Source organism: Desmodus rotundus, chromosome 9, assembly GCF_022682495.2.
Source record: "Desmodus rotundus isolate HL8 chromosome 9, HLdesRot8A.1, whole genome shotgun sequence".
Taxonomy (NCBI): Eukaryota; Metazoa; Chordata; class Mammalia; order Chiroptera; family Phyllostomidae; genus Desmodus; species Desmodus rotundus.
Window position 1 is genome coordinate 64176021 of NC_071395.1, and position 23759 is coordinate 64199779.

General features: G+C 41.2%; 1 protein-coding gene and 2 pseudogenes across 4 annotated transcripts in view; 1 reads left to right on the plus strand and 2 right to left on the minus strand.

Annotated features, from left to right (window-relative positions):
• The window catches only part of SPECC1 (sperm antigen with calponin homology and coiled-coil domains 1), a 261258-nt gene that overhangs the window by 155605 nt on the left and 81894 nt on the right, over window positions 1-23759 (minus strand). The gene's annotated exons all lie outside the window — the stretch shown is intronic.
• LOC112308667 (S-formylglutathione hydrolase pseudogene) lies at window positions 7131-8186 on the plus strand (annotated as a pseudogene).
• On the minus strand, window positions 18140-18270 carry LOC112308969 (U4 spliceosomal RNA; annotated as a pseudogene).

A 23759-nucleotide genomic window follows, 5' to 3' on the forward strand; every position in this document is an offset into this window, starting at 1 on the left:
TGCTCCTACTGATCCAATCAGTAAATCTAATTGCACATTTGAATATTTGCCCAAGTTGTGTATATACACCCTTCATGTGTAAAAATATACTTCTTTTGCTCTAGTCATTGAATAATATCTTGGCAGGGGAATCTGTATCTGGCATTCTCACTACCTAGCTTAAACCTTTCTTTCCTATGCTTTCACTACTCTATTAGTCTGGGTTGAAAGCAGGGTCCACCTACCATTAAATAAGCTGAAAATGTCAGCTATTTGCTTTCTTACCTCCACCCTCAACCTCTTGCAGCTAGGGTAGCCCCTGGAACCTGCTATTGTTTACATCTGCCCCAGACTTTGACTCAGGAACTACTGCTGAAAAGCAAGGAATATGATGGGAAATACCCAATGGCAGCTATGATTGTTGTAGAAAGATCAAGATTCTGGCAAGCGGTGGCCCAGGTGCCTGCTGTAGGCTCTAGGGCCAGCCTGTCTAGAGCAGGCTGCAGTGTCTATGCCCATGCAGAGCAGCAGTGCCCGGCATGAGCCAATTCCTGTGAGAGTTTAGGCACTGTTTCTGGCTGCACAGCCTCCAAGCCTCACTCTCCAGCCTTGGGACAATTCCACAGCAACTCAATATCCTTTAGAAATGGATTTTTCTTCCTAAACCAACCAAAATCAGCTTCTGTGGCCTGCATGTCAGAACCCAGGCCAACGTGGCTGGGTATAGAAGGCTTATTGTTCTTTAGTATCAATAGTCCCTACAGACACTACTGTAGCTTTTAGTGCACCAGCATTCCAATGCCATCCCAATTCTCCTCAAAACTGGCCTATCTCCCTATCAAGAAGTTGGTAGGATTTTTGTCTTCATTGCTGCAATCTAGTAATTAAGTTATGTCTTTTTCCAGAATTCCATGAGCCCTTTTATCTGGTCTAAAATTTCTTTCAGCTCAGAAAGTTTTCTCCTTTTATTTATTTATTACGTCTTCTCCATCTGATCCTCCTCCCCCCCTTCTAGGAATCTCGGTGTTTCACCTTATCATATTTATACTTTGTGTTTTACAAGATACTCCTTCCAGAAAATGAATTCAGTTCTCAATAGCATTGTTATCCTGTGTGTTTCATCTAGTGAAAGTTTCAAATCAGGAAAAATAACTCCGAATTATTTTTTCTGGTGAATGATTTCCTCAGTCTCTTTGATGTAGTTATGCCTGTTCTGAACACTCACCTTGAGCTCTTGATTTCCAGTTATTAAATCCCCTAAGTTGATCGTACTTTTTTTTTTTTTTTTTTTTTTTGCTAAATGTGGGTTTGGCACCCAAACATACCAGCATGTCTTTGCAGATCATCATGTGGAGGACACGGTGAGCCCTCTTCCACCAAGCCACTGGAACATCTCAGTCTGATCTCATATCTTTGAGAACAAACAGAGGGGAAGCACGCCTTTCCAGCTACTGGACCCTCCCCACTCCAGGCTGCTGGAATCTGCAGGAACTGGGGCCCCTTCAAGGACTGAATGCAGGAAGGGGAAGGAATCTGTTATACCTGACACAGGGTGGCTTTTACTGTGCTGAGAATCAATTCTGTTGTAGCTGTGGCCAAAAGACAGGACCAGGTCTGAGCTATATCTTCTATATACCCAGACTCCTGACCAGAGGGATGGGCAGCCCCCATCTTCCTAACCTGCTTCTGAAGCTTCAAATAGCCACTCCACGTGAATGAATCCCAAATATTCATCGCTAGCTATAAGATCTCCAACTACCTGTTTAATTTCTCCATTGCTATGTCATGGCATGAATGTAATTCAGTCTTTGCCTTTAACAAATCCTTCATAAATACCTTACATGTGCCAGGCACAGTGGTAAAAGGTATAATATGGTAGGAATGTATATAACAGGTACACAAGGAGATAGTTTCAATACAGTGCAATAAATGGAGTGAAAAAAGTAAACGTGGAGCGTTGGGAGCATAAAAGGACATGGGGTCCAGTCCAGAGGGTCAGAAACAGTGGTCCAGAAAGGGGTCACAACTGTGGTGGGTCTTGAAGGTAGACGAGTAAGTGTGGAGGACAGGTCACTTTGACAAAGCTAATGGGCTTGTGGATGAAGAATGTAGAGCTGAGAGATGAAGCCACAAACCCAATAAAATAAACAGAATGTAATGTCCTGGTTGGTGTGGTTCAGTGGATTAAGTGCTAGCCTGCAAACCAAAAGGTCACCAGTAGGGGGCACGCGAAAGGCAACCTCACAATGATGTTTCTCTCCCTCTCTTCCCCGTCCCTTCTCCTCTCTCTAAAAATAAATAAATAAAATCTTAAAAAAACCAAACAAACCCAGCATGTAATAATACTACAAACACTATACTGGCTTGCTAAAATTAGGGAGAAGCCAATCTCACCCCAAAATCTTGAAAAGTATCATCCTGAGAGAGAACAGTTAAAGAGGATGAAACTCAGAAGAGAGTCCAGAAAGACTGGGGATAGTGCAGCAGTGATAACAGCAAACACATAGAATTGTAAATTAATATATTATTGCTGTGGACTCTTCCTATTGGAAAGGAAGCATCCTGTCGGGTAGAAGAATGGATATTTAACCTATGAAAAAATACAGAACATCTCCATTGACCAACAACCCCTTTCCCTCACTACAAATAGCAGCTTAACAGAAGACGAAGAGTCAAGCAGAAGTGCCTGTGGGCTACAACTCGAAATTCCTAAACGTGGATTCTTGATGCTGTCCCTCAAGGTCTCCTCCTGACTTTTCTGGTGTCTCCCTCTCAGTGATAGCACAATTTTCCCAATCTTCCCATCTTCTCATTAATACATATAGCCTTTAATTCATTTCTCCCTTTTTACAAAGAAAGTTTAAAATTTTACCAAAGAATAGAAAAAATAATCAATGAAAATATGTATCACATTCCTAGAAGAAAAAGTTAATACTAGAAAATGTGCTGATTCTTCCCTAAAGTAATGCAATTTCACCAAAAGTCATGCCGGTTGTTGTTGTTGGTGGTTTTTGGTTTGTTTGTGGTATTTTTTTTGAAACCAGATAAAGTGACTTAAAAAATAAATGTCAAAAATGGTTAAAAAAATTACAAAAAAGCAAATTTTATTTACCGGATACTAAAACATTACATAGCTACCATTAAAATCAAATAACCAATGGAGCAGCATATAGAAAAGAGCAAATATATCCAAGAATATTTAGGTATGTAACATAAAAAAAAACCCGCAAATTTATCCCTGGCCTGGTGGCTCAGTTGGTTGGAGGTTTAATCCTAGGTCGGGGCACATACTCGAGGCAACCATTTCATGTTTCTCTCTCACATCGATGTCTGCCTGTCTGTCTGTCTGTTTCTCTCTCAACTCAATAAACATATAGACTCAGGTGAGAATAAAAAAACCCCAGCAAATTCAAATCAGTGAGGAAAGGCAATCTTGTTCAGTAAATGCCACTGGAATACTTGCTAAACATTTTAAAAACATTTTCTAGACTTCCTACCAAGATGGAGGCGAAGGTAGACACATTGTGCCTCCTTGCACAACCAAAAGAAGGACAACAACAAATTTAAAAACAAAAAACAACCAGAACTGACAGAAAATTGAACTGTATGGAAGTCTGAAAACTAAGGAGTTAAAGAAGAAATATTCATCCAGACCAGTAGGAGGGACAGAGACAGGCAGCTGGACAGAGAGGACTTGTGTCAAGGCAGCGGCTGGTGGACCCAGCGAGGAGGCGGCTGACAGACCCGGCAGTCCCACGTTCATGTGCAGATAAACCGGGAGGAACAACTGGGGAGCAAGACAGACCACACAACCCAGAGTTCCAGCACAGGGAAATAAAGCCTCAAACCTCTTATTGAAAACACCTGTGGGGGTTGAGGCGGCAGTGGGAGAAACTCCCAGCCTCACAGGAGAGTTCACTGGAGAGACCCACAGGGTCCTAGAACGTACACAAACCCACCCCCCTGAGAATCAGCTCCAGAAGTGTCCAATTTGATTGTGGGTAGTGGGTGAAGTGACTGAAAACCAGCAGAGAGCAGAGCAAGCAGGGCTGTTCTCTCTCAGACCCCTCCCCAACATACAGTGTCACAACACAGTGAAGACATGGTTTGCCCCGCCCTCGTGAACACCTAAGGCTCCACCCCTTACTACCTAACAGGCATGCTGAGATTAAAAAAAAATGGCCGAAATGAAAGAACAGATCAAAGCTCCAGGAAAAATACAACTAAGGGACAAAGAGATAGCCAACCTATCAGATGCCCAGTTCAAAACACTGGTTATCAGGATGCTCCAGGAACTCACTGGGTTACTTCAACAGCATAAAAAAGACCCAGGCAGCAATGAAGGTTGCATTATGTGAAATAAAGAAAAATCTACAGGGAACCAACAGTGACAGAAAGGAAACCAGGACTCAAATCAACGGTTTGGAGCAGAGGGAAGAAAGAAACATTCAACCAGAACAGAATGAAGAAACAAGAATTCAAAAAAATGAGGAGAGTCTTAGGAACCTCCAGGACATCTTTAAACATTCCAACATCTGAATCATAGGGGTACCAGAAGGAGAAGAGGAAGACCAAGAAATTGAAAACTTATTTGAACAAATAATGAAGGAGAACTTCCCCAATCTGGCAAAGGAAATAGACTTCCAGGAAGTCCAGGAAGCTCAGGGAGTCCCAAAGAAGTTGGATCCAAGGAGGAACACACCAAGGCACATTATACTTAAGTTACCTAAGATTAAAGATAAGGAGAGAATCTTAAAAGCAGCAAGAGAAAAGGAGACAGTTACCTACAAAGAAGTGCCCATAAGACTGTCAGCTGATTTGTCAAAAGAATCCTTGCAGGCAAAAGGGGTTGGAAAGAAGTATTCAAAGTCATGAAAGGCAAGGACTTGCATCCAAGATTACTCCATCCCACAAAGCTATTGTTTAGAATGGAAGGGCAGATAAAGTGCTTCCCAGATAAGGTCAAGTTAAAGGAGTTCATTATCACCACACCCTTATTACATGAAATGTGAAAGGGACTTATCTAAGAAAAAGAAGGGAAAAAATATGAACAAGATAATGACAACAAACTCACAGCTATGAACAACTGAACCTAAAAAAAAACAGGAACAAATAGTAAGCAAACAACTAGAACAGGAACAGAATCACAGAAATGGAGATCACATGGAGGATTACTAGTGTGGGATTTGGAGAGGGAGAGATGGGGAAAAGGTCCAGAGAATAAGTAGAATAAATGGTAGGTAGAAAATAGACAGGGGGAGGTTAAGAATAGTATAGGAAATGGAGAAGCCAAAGAACTAATATGAATGACCCATGGACATGAACTAAGGAGGGGGAATGCAGGTTGGAGGCGGTATGCAGGGTCGGGGTGTGCAGGAGGGAAAACAGGACAACCATAATAGCATAATCAATAAAATATATTAAAAAAAAAACATTTTCTTACATCATGTAGCAAAGTACATTCCAAAGGGATTAAAATCATAAATGTTAAAAAATGATATATGTGACCCTAAAACATGTGACCTTTGGGTGGGAAATATCTTTAAAAGCCTAGAAACAATGTAAGAAACAATCAAAAAAATAAATCTGTATCCTAACAGTTTTAGAATTCTGTATTTCATGAAAACATAACAATCTATATACTACCAAAAAACAAACAAACAAACAAAAAACCCCTGCAGGAATTATCTGCAACAGTTTAACAGAAATAAATTGGTAGTTTTAATATAATAAAAAAGAAACAAGAATAACATTAAAACCCCAAGAGAACACTGAGAAAAGACAGGAATAGACAAATCAGAAGAAAAATTAAAATAAATCTATGAAACTCAACAGACATGCAAATTAAAACAAGGAAATACTTTTTGTCTGTCCAATTGGGGACAATGACTTAGGAACATGACAGTGCTGGCACGGCTGCCTGACACCCACACTCGCCCACACGACTTACGGACTTGTAACACTCTAGGAAGAACACAGACATACACACCAAGGGATTTACAAACAACCTTACATTTTAGCCAAGTAAGTGTCTCTCTAGGAATTTAGCCTAAGGATATACTCAGAAACTTAAATACAGATTTATGCATTGGAATTATTTAAAATAGAGAAAAACATTGGATCCAACAACAGAAGGCTTAAATAAATTATGGTACTATACATAATAGAATATTATGAACATGTTAAGAATATTTGAGAATATTTTCATGACATGAAGAAATATTTTAATACACTGTTAAATAAAAAAGTCAAGACATGAATCTGAACACACTGTATGATTTAACTGTGTGAAAGGATGTGTGACCACAGCACACAGAGATGTCAAGAGTTATTATTTCTGAGTGATTTTTACTTCCCAAGTATTCAATACATTTCTTTGGTTTCTTAATTTTCTATAAAACTAACATGTATTACTAACATAATCAGACAAAACATTTATATTAAAAAAAACACAAAACATCAAAACAGCTCCACTAGCTAGTTCCCTTCTCTTCACAGAACACATTCCAAACCCATCACGGCACATTCTGCCTTAAACTACCCGTTTCTTTGCCTGCCATCCCTCCTTAATTTCTGGCATCATCAAAGATCTAAAGGTTCCCAAAACTGCTGGATTCTTTCACAACCCCTTATTTTGGCAAGTACTGTTTCCTCTGCCTGAAACCCTTCCACCCCATCAACGGCCCTTTATCCTTCAAGACTTGAATGTCCCCCTCCTGGGTAGCCTTTCCCAATTCCACAGGAAGCAACACTGCTCTTCGCGTGAGTTCCCCATGGCTCCAGCCAGGGCATCTCTGTGGAGTGAGTGTGCCATAGTAAAGTTTATTACATATCCTCCTCCCTGTAGTAGACTGAACAATGCCTCCTGAAGACATCCAAATCCCAATCCGTAGAACCTCTAAATAAATTACATGGCAAACTGAAGATCTTGAACTGAGGAGATTATTTTGGATTATCTGGTGGGCTCAATGTAATCACAAGGGTCTTATATGAGGGAGGGAGGAGGGTCAAAGACAGAGAAGTGAGACATGAATGTTGAGGCCCTGCCTTCTGGTTCCAACTGCTGCTTCTCTCTCCCTGCCTGGGCTAGAGGATCATTACCCTTTGGGGCAGACAAAAGAGCAAGTTGTAGCTGGACAGGAAAAGAATGAATGGCACTGAAACAGATGTCCAGCAGCACATGCTTTGTGGTCAGCAGAAAGTTTCTGAACATGACAGCATTGACCTGAACTGCAAAATGAAATGTTCTACTGCTGACCACCAATGGCAGGAACTGCAAAATGCCCAGCACTACACTGGCTGTCTGGTTTGATGGGACAGAACAGAGTTTTATAGCAACTCTGATAAACCAGAGTTTTTCTGGTCATCATCAGGCTGCCTCAGAACATGGCCTTGTCATTACTCCAGATGCCACCCTCGTGGCTGCATGTTAAAGATGAGCCCTGGCCAGGTAGCTCAGTTGGTTAGAGCATCATCCCAATATGCCCAGGTTGTAAATTCAATCCCCAGTTAGAGCACCTACAAGAATCTATCAATGAATGCATAATTAAATGAAACAACAAATCAATGTCTCTCTCTCTCAAAAACAGTCAATCAATTTCAAAACTATGATAGTTAAAAAAAAAAAAAAGTGAGAACCAGAACTTTCGCACTGCTGCTGGGTTTTACGTGGATGCCACTGAAGATCCTTGGTAAACTAACTAGAAAACATACTCTTATGTAACAAAGAAGGTTCTCCAACTCATAAATGCTAATTTTCCAGGGGTGTCCCAAAAGATGTCTATTTTGGCCACTCCATGGGAGACCATGGAGCTCTGACTTTTGCTTTAAAGCATTCTAGAAAATTTTATGTGTCAGCATTTGCTCCAATTTGTAACCTGGTGCTCTGTCCTTGGGGCAAAAAAAGCCTTTAGTGGATATTAGGGAACAGATGAAAGTAAATGGAAGGCTATGATTCTACCTATCTTGTAAAAGGCCCATCCAGTGTCTCAGCTGGACATACTAATCGATCAAGGAAAAGATGACCAGCTGACCAGTTTTTCTCAGATGGACAGTTACTGTCTGATAACTTCATAGTTGCCTGTACAGAAAAGAAAATCCTTGGTGTGTTTAGTTTATAGAAGGGTTGTGTACGACCACGACTACTATTTCATACAGCCTTTGTTGCTGCTCACACCAGGCATCATCCAAAATACCTAAATGCTTGAAAAACTTCAGATAAGAACATCTCTTTAGGGTTATAAAAAATTGTAATAACGAGAATTGTAGGGAAAAAGATTTGAAAACATTATATTTCATAACAATAAAAATGCTTCACTCTGTAGTTGAATCACCTTCTGAAGAAATGTATAAAACCTTAAAAAAAAAAAAAGGAAAGGAAAGAAAGAAAAAGAAGACTTGATGATAGAACCAGAGTCTGGAGAGAGAAATTGTGAAGACAGAAGGAACGGAAACGATGGTGGCCTTTAGAAGTTGGAAAAAGAAAAGAAAAGAAAAACCCAGATTTACCCTGAAGTCCCCAGAAGGAATGTAGCCCTGCCAACACCCTGATTTTAACCTCTAGAACTGAAAGAAAATAACTTTGTGTTGTTTTTAAGCCAGTAAGTTAGTGGTAATTTGTTACAGCGGCATTAAGAAAATAATAAATTCCCTGACTATACCAAGAACAACTTGGGGCAGGCATGGGGCAGAGGTAGGGGGTGTGGGGAGGTGGATTGTGGGTCACTACCTCAATGAAAATAACTGAAAAGAAGTAGGAAAATGAGAGTCAAGAGGAGGAATAAAAAGGAGTTAATAGTTATTGTTAATTTACTAGTTAACGTTCATTAACATTTTTTCACACATTACCTTCCAGGCATTGTTCTGAGAGCCTCTTTAAGGAAGTGCTGTTATCCCCACTTCACAGAGGAGGGAAACGAAGCCAGGCAATCAGAAACCAGCTCACAATCCCACAGCTAGTAAACAGGGAAATTGGGATAAGATGCAGGAGTTCTAGCTCCAGCAGAAAAGGATTAAACACTGACAGACTTGCAGGAATTTGCACATTTACACAAGGGGACTGAATATGGCTTAAACCAGGCCAAACTTTTACAGGAACATGCTGTATTCCATGTGCCATGTTCCGTGTGATTCTGTTTTCTGTGTCAGCTGATTCACACCTGGACTCAAATTGTGCGGCATTATGCAGAACGGGAAGTTGGAAGGGTGTGGAATGCTGCCTGGAGCCTACCCTTCGTGTGCATCCAGGACAGGCTCCCACCCCTCCCCTGCTGAGGCCCAGCGAATGCTCCCGGCATGAGGACCTGAGCTGGGCAGGGCCAAGAGGCCCCTCAGTACCTGGGCAGAGCACCCACGGTCTCCTCTTGGGTCGGGAATGCTGCCAGGAGAGAGGCGGGTGACCACAGTTTGGCAGCAGCCCTGCACTCCCACATTGGGCCAGTGTGTTAACCAGCTCTCTAGAAAGTCTCCCACCCATATTTTCAATAAAATTGGAAAGGAAAACATCTTCAAAGGGGAAACTTGGCATCAGAAAAGATTGCTTTCACGTGCAAAATACCAGCAATATGAACACTACGAAAAATCCAGTCAGTGAAGACGACTACCAACTAAGGAAATATACTCAGAACTCTGAGAAAAAGGGTAATGTGATGAATACAATGTTTTTTGTTCTCATTTTTAAAAAATTCAGAAACATGGAAAAAGAACAAAAAGATCCAATATAAGTCTGATAGGGAAGCAAGAAGATAGCAAGAAGAAAGCAATGGGAGAAACTTAACATGAAGCAAAGAAAGGGTTTAAAGACTTCCATCACCAACTACCAGGCAGAGTTAATGAAGAGGGGTTCTCACCTGGACTCACGACCAAAGGCTTGCACTCCACACACCAGGCTGACTCCAGTCAGAGGCTGGAGGTGAGGGGCTCTGACAATTTGGTGATGGGCTGAGAGACAGGAACCCCAGAATGCCTAGGTCCTGTCTGGGGACTCCACCGTCCTCTCCATAGGGCTCCAACCCAGAGGGGCTGCACCCACAGTGAACAAGTCCCATAGGAGACTTCACCCTGGAAGGAGCACTTCGGTGGCAGCTAGCCAGGGCTCTCCTGCCACCACTGAACAGAAGAACGCGAGAAGATCAAGACCTTTGAGAGGCCTGAAAGAGAAACTGCTTCTCCACTGTATTCACACCAACTTCTGACACCAAATGTGTGGCTTCCCCCCCACACTGACCAATTCTCCAATTCTCTGGACACCAACTGGGTGTCCTACCATCCAATTCTGATGCTCCCCACTACCCTGTTAACACAGGGTACGGACTCAGGCCCACAAGACTGCCCCACGTCAGGTGCTAGTCACAAGTCCCAGGTGGACAACTGTCCCTCCAACACACCAGCTATAAAATAGGTGTTCCCACAACCTCTGCCTCAGGTTTGATAACTTGTTGTAATGACTCACAGAACTCTGGAAAGAGTTTACTTACTAGATTACAGGTGAAGGAAACAACTCAGAACAGCCAGAAGGGAAGAGATGCACAGGGCAAGTAAGGGGTTAGCACAGAGCTTCCACACCCTCTCCGGTGTGCTGCCCTCCTGGCACCCTGATGTGCTTGGCACTCGGAAAGCTCTCCAAATCCCACTGTTAGGGATTTTTATGAAGGTGACATCATGTAGGCATGATTGATTAAGCCATTGGCCACTGGTTGTCAAACTCAACATGCAAACCCCCTCTCCTTCCCCCAGAAGTCAGAAATGGGGCTGCAGGTTCCAATCCTCTAATCACTTGGTTGGTTCCTCTGGCCACCAGCCCCTATTCTCTGAGAGTACAAACTCAAATATGGTTGAAAGAGACTTATTATGAGTAATAAAAGACGTTCCTCTTACCCCTATCCCTCAGAAATTCCATGGGATTTATGAGCTCTGTGCCAGGAACAGGGGAAATACTTCTCATACATCATAACATCACAAGGCCTTAAGTCTCACCCTCCACGCTGCAGGGCAAGCAGTGGCCTAGCCTCCCCTGCCTCGCCAGAGGCACAAAGGAGGTGGGTGGCTACGAGGTCCTGGGGAAACGGGCTCTGGCAGGAGGGCAGCACAGAATGGAGAATGAGTCAGGCCTGGGTGCTGACCTCCTGAGTCAGCCAGTCAGGTGCAGGACATGTGGTCAGCCTCAGAGTCAACTCCCTGAGAATGAACTTTTTAAGGAAGAAAATGGGTGTTTATTTGCTTTCAGGATATCAGAATGCCCTCTTCAGAGTAACATTCATAAAGAAAATGAAAGACTGCTCGGAAAAGCAAGGTAACAGATTTTCCACTGAAGCCTTCCCATGGCTGATGGGGGGAAGGAACAAAGGTCTGACCCCCGGCCTCAAGCTGGGACAACTGTGCAGGACCATCCTAGCTCCAGCTCCCCTTGGCACAGACTGAGACACAGATTGAGTGACTGCATCGTACTGCACTTTCCTTCGGCCTCCTGCCACTGCCTTCACCCTTCATAGGTACTGTGTCCACGGGCATCCACCGTGAGTTTTCTGCACACAAATCTCCGTATCAAGGCCCATGTCCCTGGGAAGCAACCAGGGCAATCTGTTATAACCTAAACACATATGTGTAGTATGTTAATTTAATTATTTTAACTAACCTTAAAATAGTATTTATTGTAATTTAGTCTTAATGAATCTTATTTTTTTCTAAGTTGGAGGTCAAAAATTCAACTGCCTATAAGCCAGATAGGTATATAAATGCCTGTGAAAGGCAAAGTAAAGAATCAAAGGGAGTGGTAGGAAATACAACCCATGAGAGCTCAGGCTTTGTCAAAACATGCCTACTCAGGCCCTGGCCAGGTAGCTCATTTGGTTAGAGCATCATCTCTATATGCCAAGGTTGCAGGTTCAATCCCCAGTCAGGGCACAGACAAAAATCAACCAATGAACCCAAGAATGGGTGGAGGAACAAATCCTTGTTTCTCTCTCTCTCTAAAAACCAATATAAAAAATGCTTACTCAAAAACTGTAAGAAACCCATAATACAAACAAGGCTTACCAATCTGTGTCCTTTGTACCCTCTGTACTATTCTTCTACAAACATTTAATCAGTATACACACAGTTTTACATTCAGCTTTGTCCGTTCTCCTCTGTATCAAACATCTCTCAACATGCGATAGAATCCTGACAATTACAGTCTGGATAGCAGTCTGCATACAGCCATCCATGAATCAAATAACCAAACTTAGGGAGCCATTCCTTTATGTTTAGATGGCTAAACTGTTGGGAGGTGACCTAGCCGTGTTTGTGACGGCCTCAGATAGGAGTGTTTACTGAATGTCTACCATAATCATTTGCGAGCCTACATTAATTTTTCTAAATTTAGCTTCTAAGCACTGCTCCTGGGATAGCACTCTCGAGGATAATATACGGTAACATCTTAATATTACACAAATGTCTTAAAAGGCTGAAGAGTAACTTCTTTGGAAATAATGGTCAAAGCTGACCATATCACCTAAATATGAACTAAAACAGAAACCTTTAGGTCAGTTAACAGTCTGCATTCTTTTCATGCCAGGGCAAAGGCTAGACTTGTATTTTAGTTATTGTTTCCCTTTGTTTCTCAGAATAGCTTCTGTATCCTTATTTGGAAGTTTTCTGTCCTACAGCTGGGGGGGGGGAAGTCATCTGTAGAAATTCAAAATACTTTCTAGTCTGGCCCCTCCAAAGCATATGACAGAATCATACACTTCTGACCAGTGGAAGGGACATCATAGACACAGCTCAAGTCCTTCTGCCACCATGAAAACACATCAAGGCCAGATGGGAGAAATGAACCTCGAGTCTCTGTCTCTGAATCCACAGTCTTGTCTAATATTCCAACCTGTCACCTAGGGGAAACAGAGTCTGCTTATTTCTTATAACCCATTTATGATTAAGCCTGACCAGAAGTCTCCCTATGCTTCAGTCCCTTAATTACATACACCGTCTCATTCCTAAAGGACTCAAGTCTGACTCTTACAGCCTTTGGGGGTCGAGTAGATTAAAACTTTTCAAGGGGTAAAGGACACAATCACATCGGCAAACACTCCTGGAGCCCAGGCCCACAGCCCTTTCCCACCTTTCCTCTTCCCATTTTCCTCCTCGCTTCATCTCGCTTCCCCCACAGCCTCCCCTCTGGCCTGCCTGGGTCCTCCTGCCGAAAGAAACCTAAATTCCTCTACTTTTCACCAACCCTGACTCAGCCCAACCAAGCCCAGGGGCTGATTCAACAGCCCCAGCAAACAAAGGATCTTGCCGCCTGGGAGAGAAAGGGATGCCTACCAGGTGGGGAAAAGGTCGACCTGGGGAGGTAACAGCTGAGCTGAGGAGGCCTGAAAGGATGAGTAGAATGAAAGTATAATTTATCTTTCAAATGGCAGCACTTTTAAGATTAAAAATAATAAGGGTAAACTGACCCCCAATGGATATTAACTGGGACTATCCTGGACAAGATGAGTCTTATGGTCAAGCTGCAGAGAAGTCAGCTGAGGGGAACACCCCTGCAAAGGGCAAGGAGGGGGAGTGTGATGTGGGTCCTGGGACACAGAGGAGGCCTGAGCATCTCAAGGGAGCGCTAAAGCTGGGGACCAGCCATTCAGCTCCCTGAGATACTGTCAACCAGGAACAAGAGGTCTCCAGAGAAGCTAAAAATGTCTGTGTCCTAAACTTCACACCATTTTATTATGAGAAGAATCACTTCTGACTTATACACAGTTCTGGCAGCTTTAGTGACTGGTTTCCAGGCATACGGGGAACAGATTAGAGGCAACAGGTGATGGGAAAGGAAGTCCAGAACGCTGCCAAGCAAATGACCCCAGCATGGACTGACCACAGCTATCAAGAAGCCCCGAGGGAACCCCTGGAGTCAAGGCTGGTAACAGAATTGACCTTGACAGTGATGACCTGAGTGATGGGGAAGGAGTAAAACAAAATGGGGATGTTTATGATATTTTCAGAAGTATTTTGTATCTGAAATGGCCAACAGAAGGCTCTAGATACCAGAATTTATTATAAAGAGGAGATCATCTTAATGTACAGTTTACATTAGCATGTAATCACTGATCCAACTAGTGTTATCTCTTGATTTTCATGCTTCCTTCTTAATCGCAATTACTGATTGAAAATCCCTTCCAAGGCACAAAGTACAAAAGCAGAATGCCACAGCCGTTAGGATGACAGGGAAGTTGTGAGGTGCATACACACAGACCTTCCTCCAGACCACCCCTCTTTGTTAACCTGCAGACTTTACCACATCTTCGGTCCGATGTGCAAGCTATGATTCCATTACTTTGGCTAATGTAATCAGATTGAAAGGAAAGCAGAAGAGACCAAAATAAAACTATATACGTAATTTTCATAATAGTTCTATGATCACTATGAATAGGCTCTTTGTTTATCTGTTAATAAATCAGAACGTTAGACTGCTGATAATTTAACCTTCCAAGATTTTATTTTTAATTTGGCTACTGTTGCTAGAGTGAAAAGCAAGACTAGTTAGAGGAAGGAGATGAATTCTTTGGCAGACAAAACAAAGGGGATTTTCAAGGGCTTTGGGGGTTGTTGGCACTAGTTCTTTATTGGATATAGTTTCAGGTCAAAATTAATGACTACTTTTCCAGTTTTATCATAACCCCTAATCTTTACCATTTATCCATAGTTAGGTTCAATTTGAAACAAGTAGCTGGAAATGAGGGGAGGATAAAGAGTCAAGAAGAGAAGCCTAATTTTTCTGAATAACAGAGGTGGAGGATAATGGTAAGTGAGTATTTACAAGTAGATATGGGCTATGAGAGAGTAGAGGAAGATGGGGGTGGTGGGCTGTGTCCAGCCTCTCAGACAGGGGTGCAGGGTGACAGTGAGTGGCCTGCACGTTCCCTGTGCCCGCCCCCAGGGCAGTCGTTGGTCCAGGATAGTCCATGATACAGGGGTTGTACTTGCAGTGACATGGAATATAGAAAAACAGTGAGAGCAGCTCTGCTGAAGTTCGTAACATTAAATGATTTTTTTAAATCTCAATTTTAAATATTCGGCCAACCATTTTAATTTTAAAATGTCAAGCCTATTCTGCTAAGAATTCAAAAATTTCCTGGAAATACAAGGGAGAGCAGCCATCAATGCAATAAATGTCTTCTCAGCTAGGGCCTTTGCAGAGTATTAGGAGCCAGGGAGATAGTAAGGTTTACAAGGAATCTCAAGTTCTTGCTCAGCTGGAGAAGAAGGATGCTCAAGGCCTTGATGGCTGAGTGGGGAGGTGGCAGACAAACTGGGGAAAGGACATTTCATGAAGGGGCGTGGCAAGGGTAAAGATGCACCAACTGGCTGGTCGTGGTTGGAGGAATGACTCATCAAGGTGCTTTCATCATGCTGAGATCTTCAGTGTGCTCCATGTTTTCATGCTCCTTCTAGGGCACTACAACATAGCCCGTCTCATCTGACTGAGGCCATATATAAACATTTTTAAAATGCAAAACAGATTTCAACAGACTAGACACCTCATAACTAAGGCACATTTTGGGCAACACACTCAACAGGTGACATCTCAGTCTTCTCCATCCCCAAAACACTTCTGAGTTAGCAAGTTCAAAAGTTTAAAAATATAACACAGCAATCAAGGCTCAACTACAACAGGAAGGCACACACAACCCACACAAAGGACACCACTGGAGCACCTGGGTCAGGTGACCAGGGAGATTGTACCACTGGGCCCCACAGGACACTCACTACACAAGGCCACTCTTCCAAGACGGGAGAGGTAGCTGCTCTATCTAATACATAGAAACAAACACAGGAAGGCAACCAAAATGAGGAGACAAAGAAATATGTCTCCAAATGAAAGAACAGGAGAAATATCTAGAAAAAAAGAGCTAAATGAAATGGAGGCAAGCAAACTACCAATTAGAGAGTTCAAAACAATGATTATAAGGTTGCTCAAGGAACTTAGTGAGAATTTTGGCAGCATAAAGGACATAGAAACCAGAAAAAAACAGTCAGAAATAAAGAATACAATAATGGAAATGAAGACTACATTACCGGGAATCAACAGATTGGATGAAGCAGAGGATCAAATTAGCAGTTTGGAAGATAAGGGAGCAGAAAACACCCAATCAGAACAACAGAAAGAAAAAAGAATCTAAAACATGAAGACAGTTTAAAGGGCCTCTGAGACAACATCAAACCTACCAACAGTCACATCATAGAGGTACCAGGAGAGAAGGGAGAGAGCAAGAAATTGAAAACCTATTTGAATGACAGATTATTTTTCTACCCAAGTGTTTCATTTCTTCATGAATTGATTTTTGAAGTTTCATTTTCCTAGAAAATTTCAATTTTATCAGTTTTCTATTTTTTGTGCTTTAAAAAATATCTCAACATCTCTGATTATATACATGCTTACATTTCTAGTTACGGATATTTTTTGTTATTTTTTAAAATTAGCCTAACTAGCTTATCTACTTCAAAGTTTTAAGAAAGAACTTATTCTCAGATTTTTTAAAAGATATTTTTAACTTATGTTTTAGAAAGGGTGGGAGGGAGGGAGAAAGAGAAGGAGAGAAACGTTAATGTGTGATTGCCTCTCACATGCCTCCAACCGGAGACCAGGTCCGCAACCCAGGCGTGTGCCCTGACTGGGAATCGAACCAGTGACTATCTGGTTTGCAGGCTGGTGCTCAATCCACTGAGCCACATCAGCCAGGGCTACTCTTAGATTTTTAAATTCTAGAGTTTTGTTTCTTTTTTGTTTATTCATATATTCATTCATTCATTCAACATACATCTGCAACCCTGTGTCATGTGAGGTGCTGGGTGATGAGGGTGAGAGGAAGTAAAACAGACAAGTCACAATTTACTTCGCATTAATCTGTCCCTTTAGAAAACTCACTCCTGTTTCCCAGACTTCTTTTACTGTTTATTTTCTAATTTTCTGTGTATAATAATTACTTCATTTATTTTCATTCTTTCTTTTTTGATAAAAGCTTTCAGAGGGATGAATTTGGTTATTATCTGTAACTTTATGAATTACTTCAAAATTATTATTCTAATTATTAGTCTATAACTATAGTTTTAAGTTCCTATATGGGTCAAAATTTCCAAATGGATAAAGTTTTTAAAGTTTCAACTTTTATTATCCACAATTTCATTGCATTATGATCAGAAAATGACTAGTATATTTCCCTTAACGTATTATAATGAGGTTTTCTTTCTGGTCTATAGCAGATCAATGTTTGAACAATCTAGAAAAATTGTTTATGTGAGACAAACTGTTGAATTCTCTCATTTAACCTGTTAGTTTTTCCACTCATTTCAATATAGGAGGCCCTGCCTGATACAAGGTCCTTTGTGGTGTGTGCGTGTCTTTAACTGATACCATTGTTTCAGCAGAATGACCATTAAGTCAGACAAAGCCATGAGAGACAGCCACTATTAAAATGCATTTGTGTTACTATCCAGAAAGATACCACCTTAAGAGACAGAAAGTTTAAGAAAAGCAGGTAATGATCTATCAAGTCAAAGGCCTTTAGAGTTAGGTGGGAAAATATTTACATATTTTAAGTACCAAAGAAGTGCAAACTCTACATGATATTTAAACAGAGGTTTCAAGCTCCTTGTAGAAGCTACAAGAATTAAATAAAATATAATTTGAATCGAAGGAGGTGGGCATCGTGACCACCTCCTTCAAGTTTAGAAGTCAATGTTATAGAGAGATCATGGTTATTTTGAACCTAGAATTCTATAGGGAAGCTGTGAATCAGGATGAGGGCAAAATATAGATGCCCTCAGGTAACCGCTGAGAAAATTCATCACACACAGGTTATCTCTTTACTGCCCAAAGCAAGTATGTTCAGAATATGCCCCAATCATAGCACACAGGGCTCCAGCTGATATTGGGAGTCCGAAGTAAGAATCCTATCCTCATCCCTGCCAAAAACCTCAGCAAACTGAGAGGGCCACCCTCAAAATTATATAGAATGAAATCCCAATATTATTTATTAAAATACTTGTGTAAATACCTTTTAATCCTAAAAAGATTTAGATCAAGTAGAGAAATATTTAAAAGAGTGAAATAAGTATTATGTATTAAGAAATACCTGCATTTTAGAAAGAGAGCATGTGTGTTTTGGAATATATGAGAGCCCTTAAGAATCATTATGTTTTTAAGAATTATGAAATTTAAAAGGCCTAAACTGGAACTGTTTGTCAATCAGACTTTTCAATTAGCAATAATCGCGCCTCAGATAAACCTCATTGGCTATGATACTGCCACTGCGCAAAGCTCAATCAGACTTTTAAAGAACAATTTAAAATATTTAAAACTTATTAACTAAGTTTATAAATGGGACTGAATATTAATCAAAGATCTCCTTCATTAGCGATAATTAAATTTTACTGGACACATAAATAGAATAACAAAATGTTAAGTGGGAAAGTCTAAAGAACTAGTCTTTTATTAGTCACAACTTTGACCATTTATTAAATCAAGTATCACCTGATCATACTTTCTTGCAGCATATATATTGTTTTCTGTCTTAATCTAGAGGAGGGGCTCCTTTTTTTTAATGGAAACTTTACTCAATCACATGTATTACAGTAACAGATATATCCGATATTCTTATCTTTTTTTACTATGTGTTATCACAGATCACCTATGTATACATACGCACATATATTAAACCTTAAAGGGCATATTTTCTTATTTAAAAAATATATTTTATTGATTATGCTATTACAGTTGTCCCATTTTCCCCCCTTAATTCCACTCCGCCCTGCACCCCCCCTCCCACCTGCATTCCCCCCTCCCCCTGTTTAGTTCACATCCATGGGTCATACATATTAGTTCTTTGGCTTCTCCATTTCCTATACTACTCTTAACCTCCCCGTCTATTTTCTACCTACCATTTATGCTACTTATTCTCTGAACCTTTTCCCCTTCTCTCCCTCTCCAGCTCCCTCACTAATAACCCTCCATGTGATCTCCATTTCTATGATTCTATTCCTGTTCTAGTTGTTTGCTTAGTTTGCTTTTGTTTTTGTTCTTTTAGGTTCAGTTGTTCATAGCTGTTTGTTGTTATTTCACTGTTCATATTTTTTACCTTTTTCTTGGGCAAGTCCCTTTCACATTTCATGTAATAAGGGCGTGGTGATGATGAACTCCTTTAACTTGACCTTATCTGAGAAGCACTTTATCTGCCCTTCCATTCTAAACAATAGCTTTGTGGGATGGAGTAATCTTGGATGTAGGTCCTTGCCTTTCATTCCAACCCCTTTTGCCTGCAAGGATTCTTTTGAGAAATCAGCTGACAGTCTTATGGGCACTCCTTTGTAGGTAACTGTCTCCTTTTCTCTTGCTGCTTTTAAGATTCTCTCCTTATCTTTACTCTTGGGTAACTTAAGTATGATGTGCCTTGGTATGTACTTCCTTGGATCCAACTTCTTTGGGATTCTCTGAGCTTCCTGGACTTCCTGGAAGTCTGTTTCCTTCTCCAGACTGGGAAAGTTCTCCTCCATTATTTGTTCAAATAAATTTTCAATTTCTTGGTCTTCCTCTTTTCCTTCTGGTACCCCTATGATTCAGATGTTGGAATGTTTAAAGATGTCCTGGAGGTTCCTAAGACTCTCCTCATTTTTTTGAATTCTTGTTTCTTCATTCTGTTCTGGTTGAATGTTTCTTTCTTCCCTCTGCTCCAAACTGTTAATTTGAGTACTGGTTTCCTTTCCTATCACTGTTGGTTCTCTGTAGATTTTTCTTTATTTCACATAATGCAACCTTCATTGCTGCCTGGGTCTTTTTTATGCTGTTGAAGTAACCCAGTGAGTTCCTGGAGCATCCTGATAACCAGTGTTTTGAACTGGGCATCTGATAGGTTGGCTATCTCTTTGTCCCTTAGTTGTATTTTTCCTGGAGCTTTGATCTGTTCTTTCATTTCGGCCATTTTTTTTTAATCTCAGCATGCCTGTTAGGTAGTAAGGGGTGGAGCCTTAGGTGTTCACCAGGGCGGGGCAAACCATGTCTTCACTGTGTTGTGACACTGTATGTTGGGGAGGGGTCTGAGAGAGAACAGCCCTGCTTGCTCTGCTCTCTGCTGGTTTTCAGTCACTTCACCCACTACCCACAATCAAATTGGACACTTCTGGAGCTGATTCTCAGGGGGGTGGGTTTGTGTACGTTCTAGGACCCTGTGGGTCTCTCCAGTGAACTCTCCTGTGAGGCTGGGAGTTTCTCCCACTGCCGCCTCAACCCCCACAGGTGTTTTCAATAAGAGGTTTGAGGCTTTATTTCCCTGTGCTGGAACTCTGGGTTGTGTGGTCTGTCTTGCTCCCCAGTTGTTCCTCCCGGTTTATCTGCACATGAACGTGGGACTGCCGGGTCTGTCAGCCGCCTCCTCGCTGGGTCCACCAGCCGCTGCCTTGACACAAGTCCTCTCTGTCCAGCTGCCTGTCTCTGTCCCTCCTACTGGTCTGGATGAATATTTCTTCTTTAACTCCTTGGTTGTCGGACTTCCATACCATACAGTTCGATTTTCTGTCAGTCCTGGTTCTTTCTTGTTTTTAAATTTGTTGTTGTCTTTCTTTTGGTTGTGTAAGGAGGAGGCACGATGTGTCTACCTACACCTTCATCTTGGCCAGATGTTCCAAAGGGCATATTTTCCAAAGTATGTCTCTCAGAACATTAGCTCTACTTGAAATTCTATGGAACAAAATACGTATGAGAAAAGCGCATACTATACTCTCCTCTCAGTTGATACTCTAAGATGAATTCTTGAAATCTGAAACTAACAGACAACAGAAGCCACTAACTCAACTGCTCGAGTCCTCCAGACAACTCTACATCTCTCCCCCTTAACTTACCCCCAAACTTCTGTGAATAAGAAATAACAGAAGACAAAAAATATTTTAGAAATAGAAAGTACAGTTAATAAAAATTTTAAAATTCATTTAAAAATGAAAACTGGAAGAAAAAGGTGAATATAGAGATGATAGAATATATAAAAGTTTGGTGACATATAGAATCATTGGAAACACTACAGCCAAAACAAAGGAAATATAGAAAAAAGGGAAAAGGGATCCACAAAGCAGTGTGCTAACCTGAAAGTGAGATAGGACCAAAAGGCAGCCAAGTCCAAACTAAGACATGAAGTTAGAGGAAAGGCTGAGAATAGTAACACAGACAGATTTCCAAGTGTAAGCCTGTCCTGACCCTTTACCTTTTAGCCTATGAATCACCACAGCACTCCTAGGAGGTATGTTATATAACACCCCCTTTTCTAGATTAAGCTGAGTCTCAAAGCACTTAAATCACTTGCCCAAAGTCTCAGAGATACAAAGTGACAAAACTGAGATTATGAACAGGCAGTCTGACTCCAAAGCCCAAACTCTTAACCACCTTGCTTTCTGTCTTCAAGAAGAAAATAATCCTCTGTAACAATCTGTAAAATCGAGATGCTAGATAATAGGTTAAAAGCATGTTAAGATAATTTGAAAATAATTATAACACTAGTACTAACTCCTTCCCAATCTCCTTACTCCTTCTAGTTTTCCTTTAAAATAATAGTCTGCCATAGATGTAATGTAAGATTACATTTCCTTCTCTGTAAACCTCAATGCACTACCTGATTCTCCAGTAAATAATACCTATAGGATCCTAATATTTTAAATGCTGATTGTTTTTCAATTTTTAAAATCAACCTATAAACAACACACAGAAAATTTAATAATACTCATTAAAAACAAAATGTTCTAGCCATGTAAAAGGCTGAGAGGCAGACTAGGGGTAGGGTGTGTATGATGCTGGGGGGAAAGGCAGAAGAAATTTAGGGAAATCATCTCCTCATTTACCTAGGCAAAATGATTGGTCAAGAAATACAGGGAGTAAGTGATAGATTTCCTTAAAATTTTTAAGTTTTTTAAAGTAAAAATTTCATACAGTAAACTTGAAAAAATTTTACAGTGAACAACTATATATCTATCACCTGTACTGCATCATTAGCATTTTACTATACTAAGAAGAAATTTAGAAAATTTAAGTAAGACTTGCAAAAATCTGGGGGTGGCGAGAGGAATATAGTAGCAAAAATGCACTTAATTCCTCAACTTTCAGAGTAAGGGCTTGGTAGACAGCCTCAAAAGTCAATAAATCAAGAAAAGTATAGATACAGCATGTAGTACAGAATTACCAGACAACCACTATTTCTTTGAAATACCTAAAAAATAAAATGGACTGATGGATGGAGAGAGGAACAAATAGATGGATAGATATATGAATAAAGCAAATACAGCAAAATATTAATTGCAGAATCTCAGTGGTGGGTATGTGGCTATTTACTATATGTGTCTTTCAATTTTTCTGATTAAAACTTTTGTAATAAAATATTGACACAAATGTGGTTGACAGTAGTCATGTCTGGAAAGAGATGAGGCATTCACCAGAATCCATCCATGTTGTCCTCTGCTTGGTACTCCAGAGACAACTTCCAGTTCTTAGCATCCAGGTGAGGCTACAAGTCCATGGAGGCCAGTGGAATGTGGGTAGAAACTGTTTGTACAATGTCTAGACCAAGCTCCTAACACCTTCTGCAGGATCCTCCGCAGACCTGTTCTATTCTCCTGACTGCTGGCAGATCCAGCGCAACTTGGGAGCCAGGCATTGAAGACCAGTTCACCAGCCTGAAACTCTAATACCTGTAACTACCCAGATAGCCACCAACTCACACTAGACTATGCCATGAGAAATAAATCAACTTTTAGTGCCTATTTTTGGGATTCCTCTTTGACCACAGCATTAATTATAACTAATACAGAATAGGACCTGAGGGAGTATGGGAAGAAGCTTTTACTTTTGTTTCATATCATTTAAAGTCACTGTTTAAACACATACATGGAAATTTAAACCAAATAGTGAGGAGCGCGCAGTGACAGTGGGGAAAACCTTCTAGGCCCATCTTCTGCTAAGTCCTCTTTAGCACACTGGGCACCTTTGTGTGACTATAAAAAGGCAAAAGTACAAAATGGCACCCCTTCCTCTGGAATGATACAATCCCAGCTGGGCCCACTCACCCCTTCTCCCAGAGACCTTTGAACAGTGCACAACCTGCACGACGACAGCCAGCAGCCCTCTCTGACAATGCAGACATGGGACGACCTGGTTGGAAATTGAAGGACTGTTCACTGGGACCTTCTAAGTAAGAGATGTGCTCATCAACATGTCCTGATTCCAGCTGCCCTCAACCACGCAAATTTTTGTCTTTTGCTTGACCGATTTCTCTTGTCCATTCTGCAATACCACAATAAAGTCACAGTGGCCTTACTCAGAGGTTCATAGATACCACCAGAGAGGAATCTTGCTGTTCCCACTGCTAATTCCAAGGCTAGAAAAGAGGAAGCAGCTGAGAGCCTATCTACTGCTTCCACCAGAAGGCATCCAAGAGGGAAGGAGGAGCTTCTGCATGGAAGAGACTGGGCACTTCCAACTCTTTTAAGCCAACAGGGGAGGCCTTAAATGGGGATTTTACCTCATTTTCACCTTAAATAGACCACCCCCATTCCTGCCCAAGAAACTGAGGTCCTGTGGAAGCCAGCCATGAGGTGTGTCACTTGAATCTCTACTGGAGAAAGAACTTAGCACTCAGCTGCAAGGACTGCAATTAGCCAACACTTCCAGCTGGATCCCAGGATCCCAGAGCCACCAGAATCCCAGGACTCAATCTGGCTTTTGAGCTGAAGGCACATTCTTTCCAGGTAGCCGCCAGCAGTGACTGACCACAACAAAA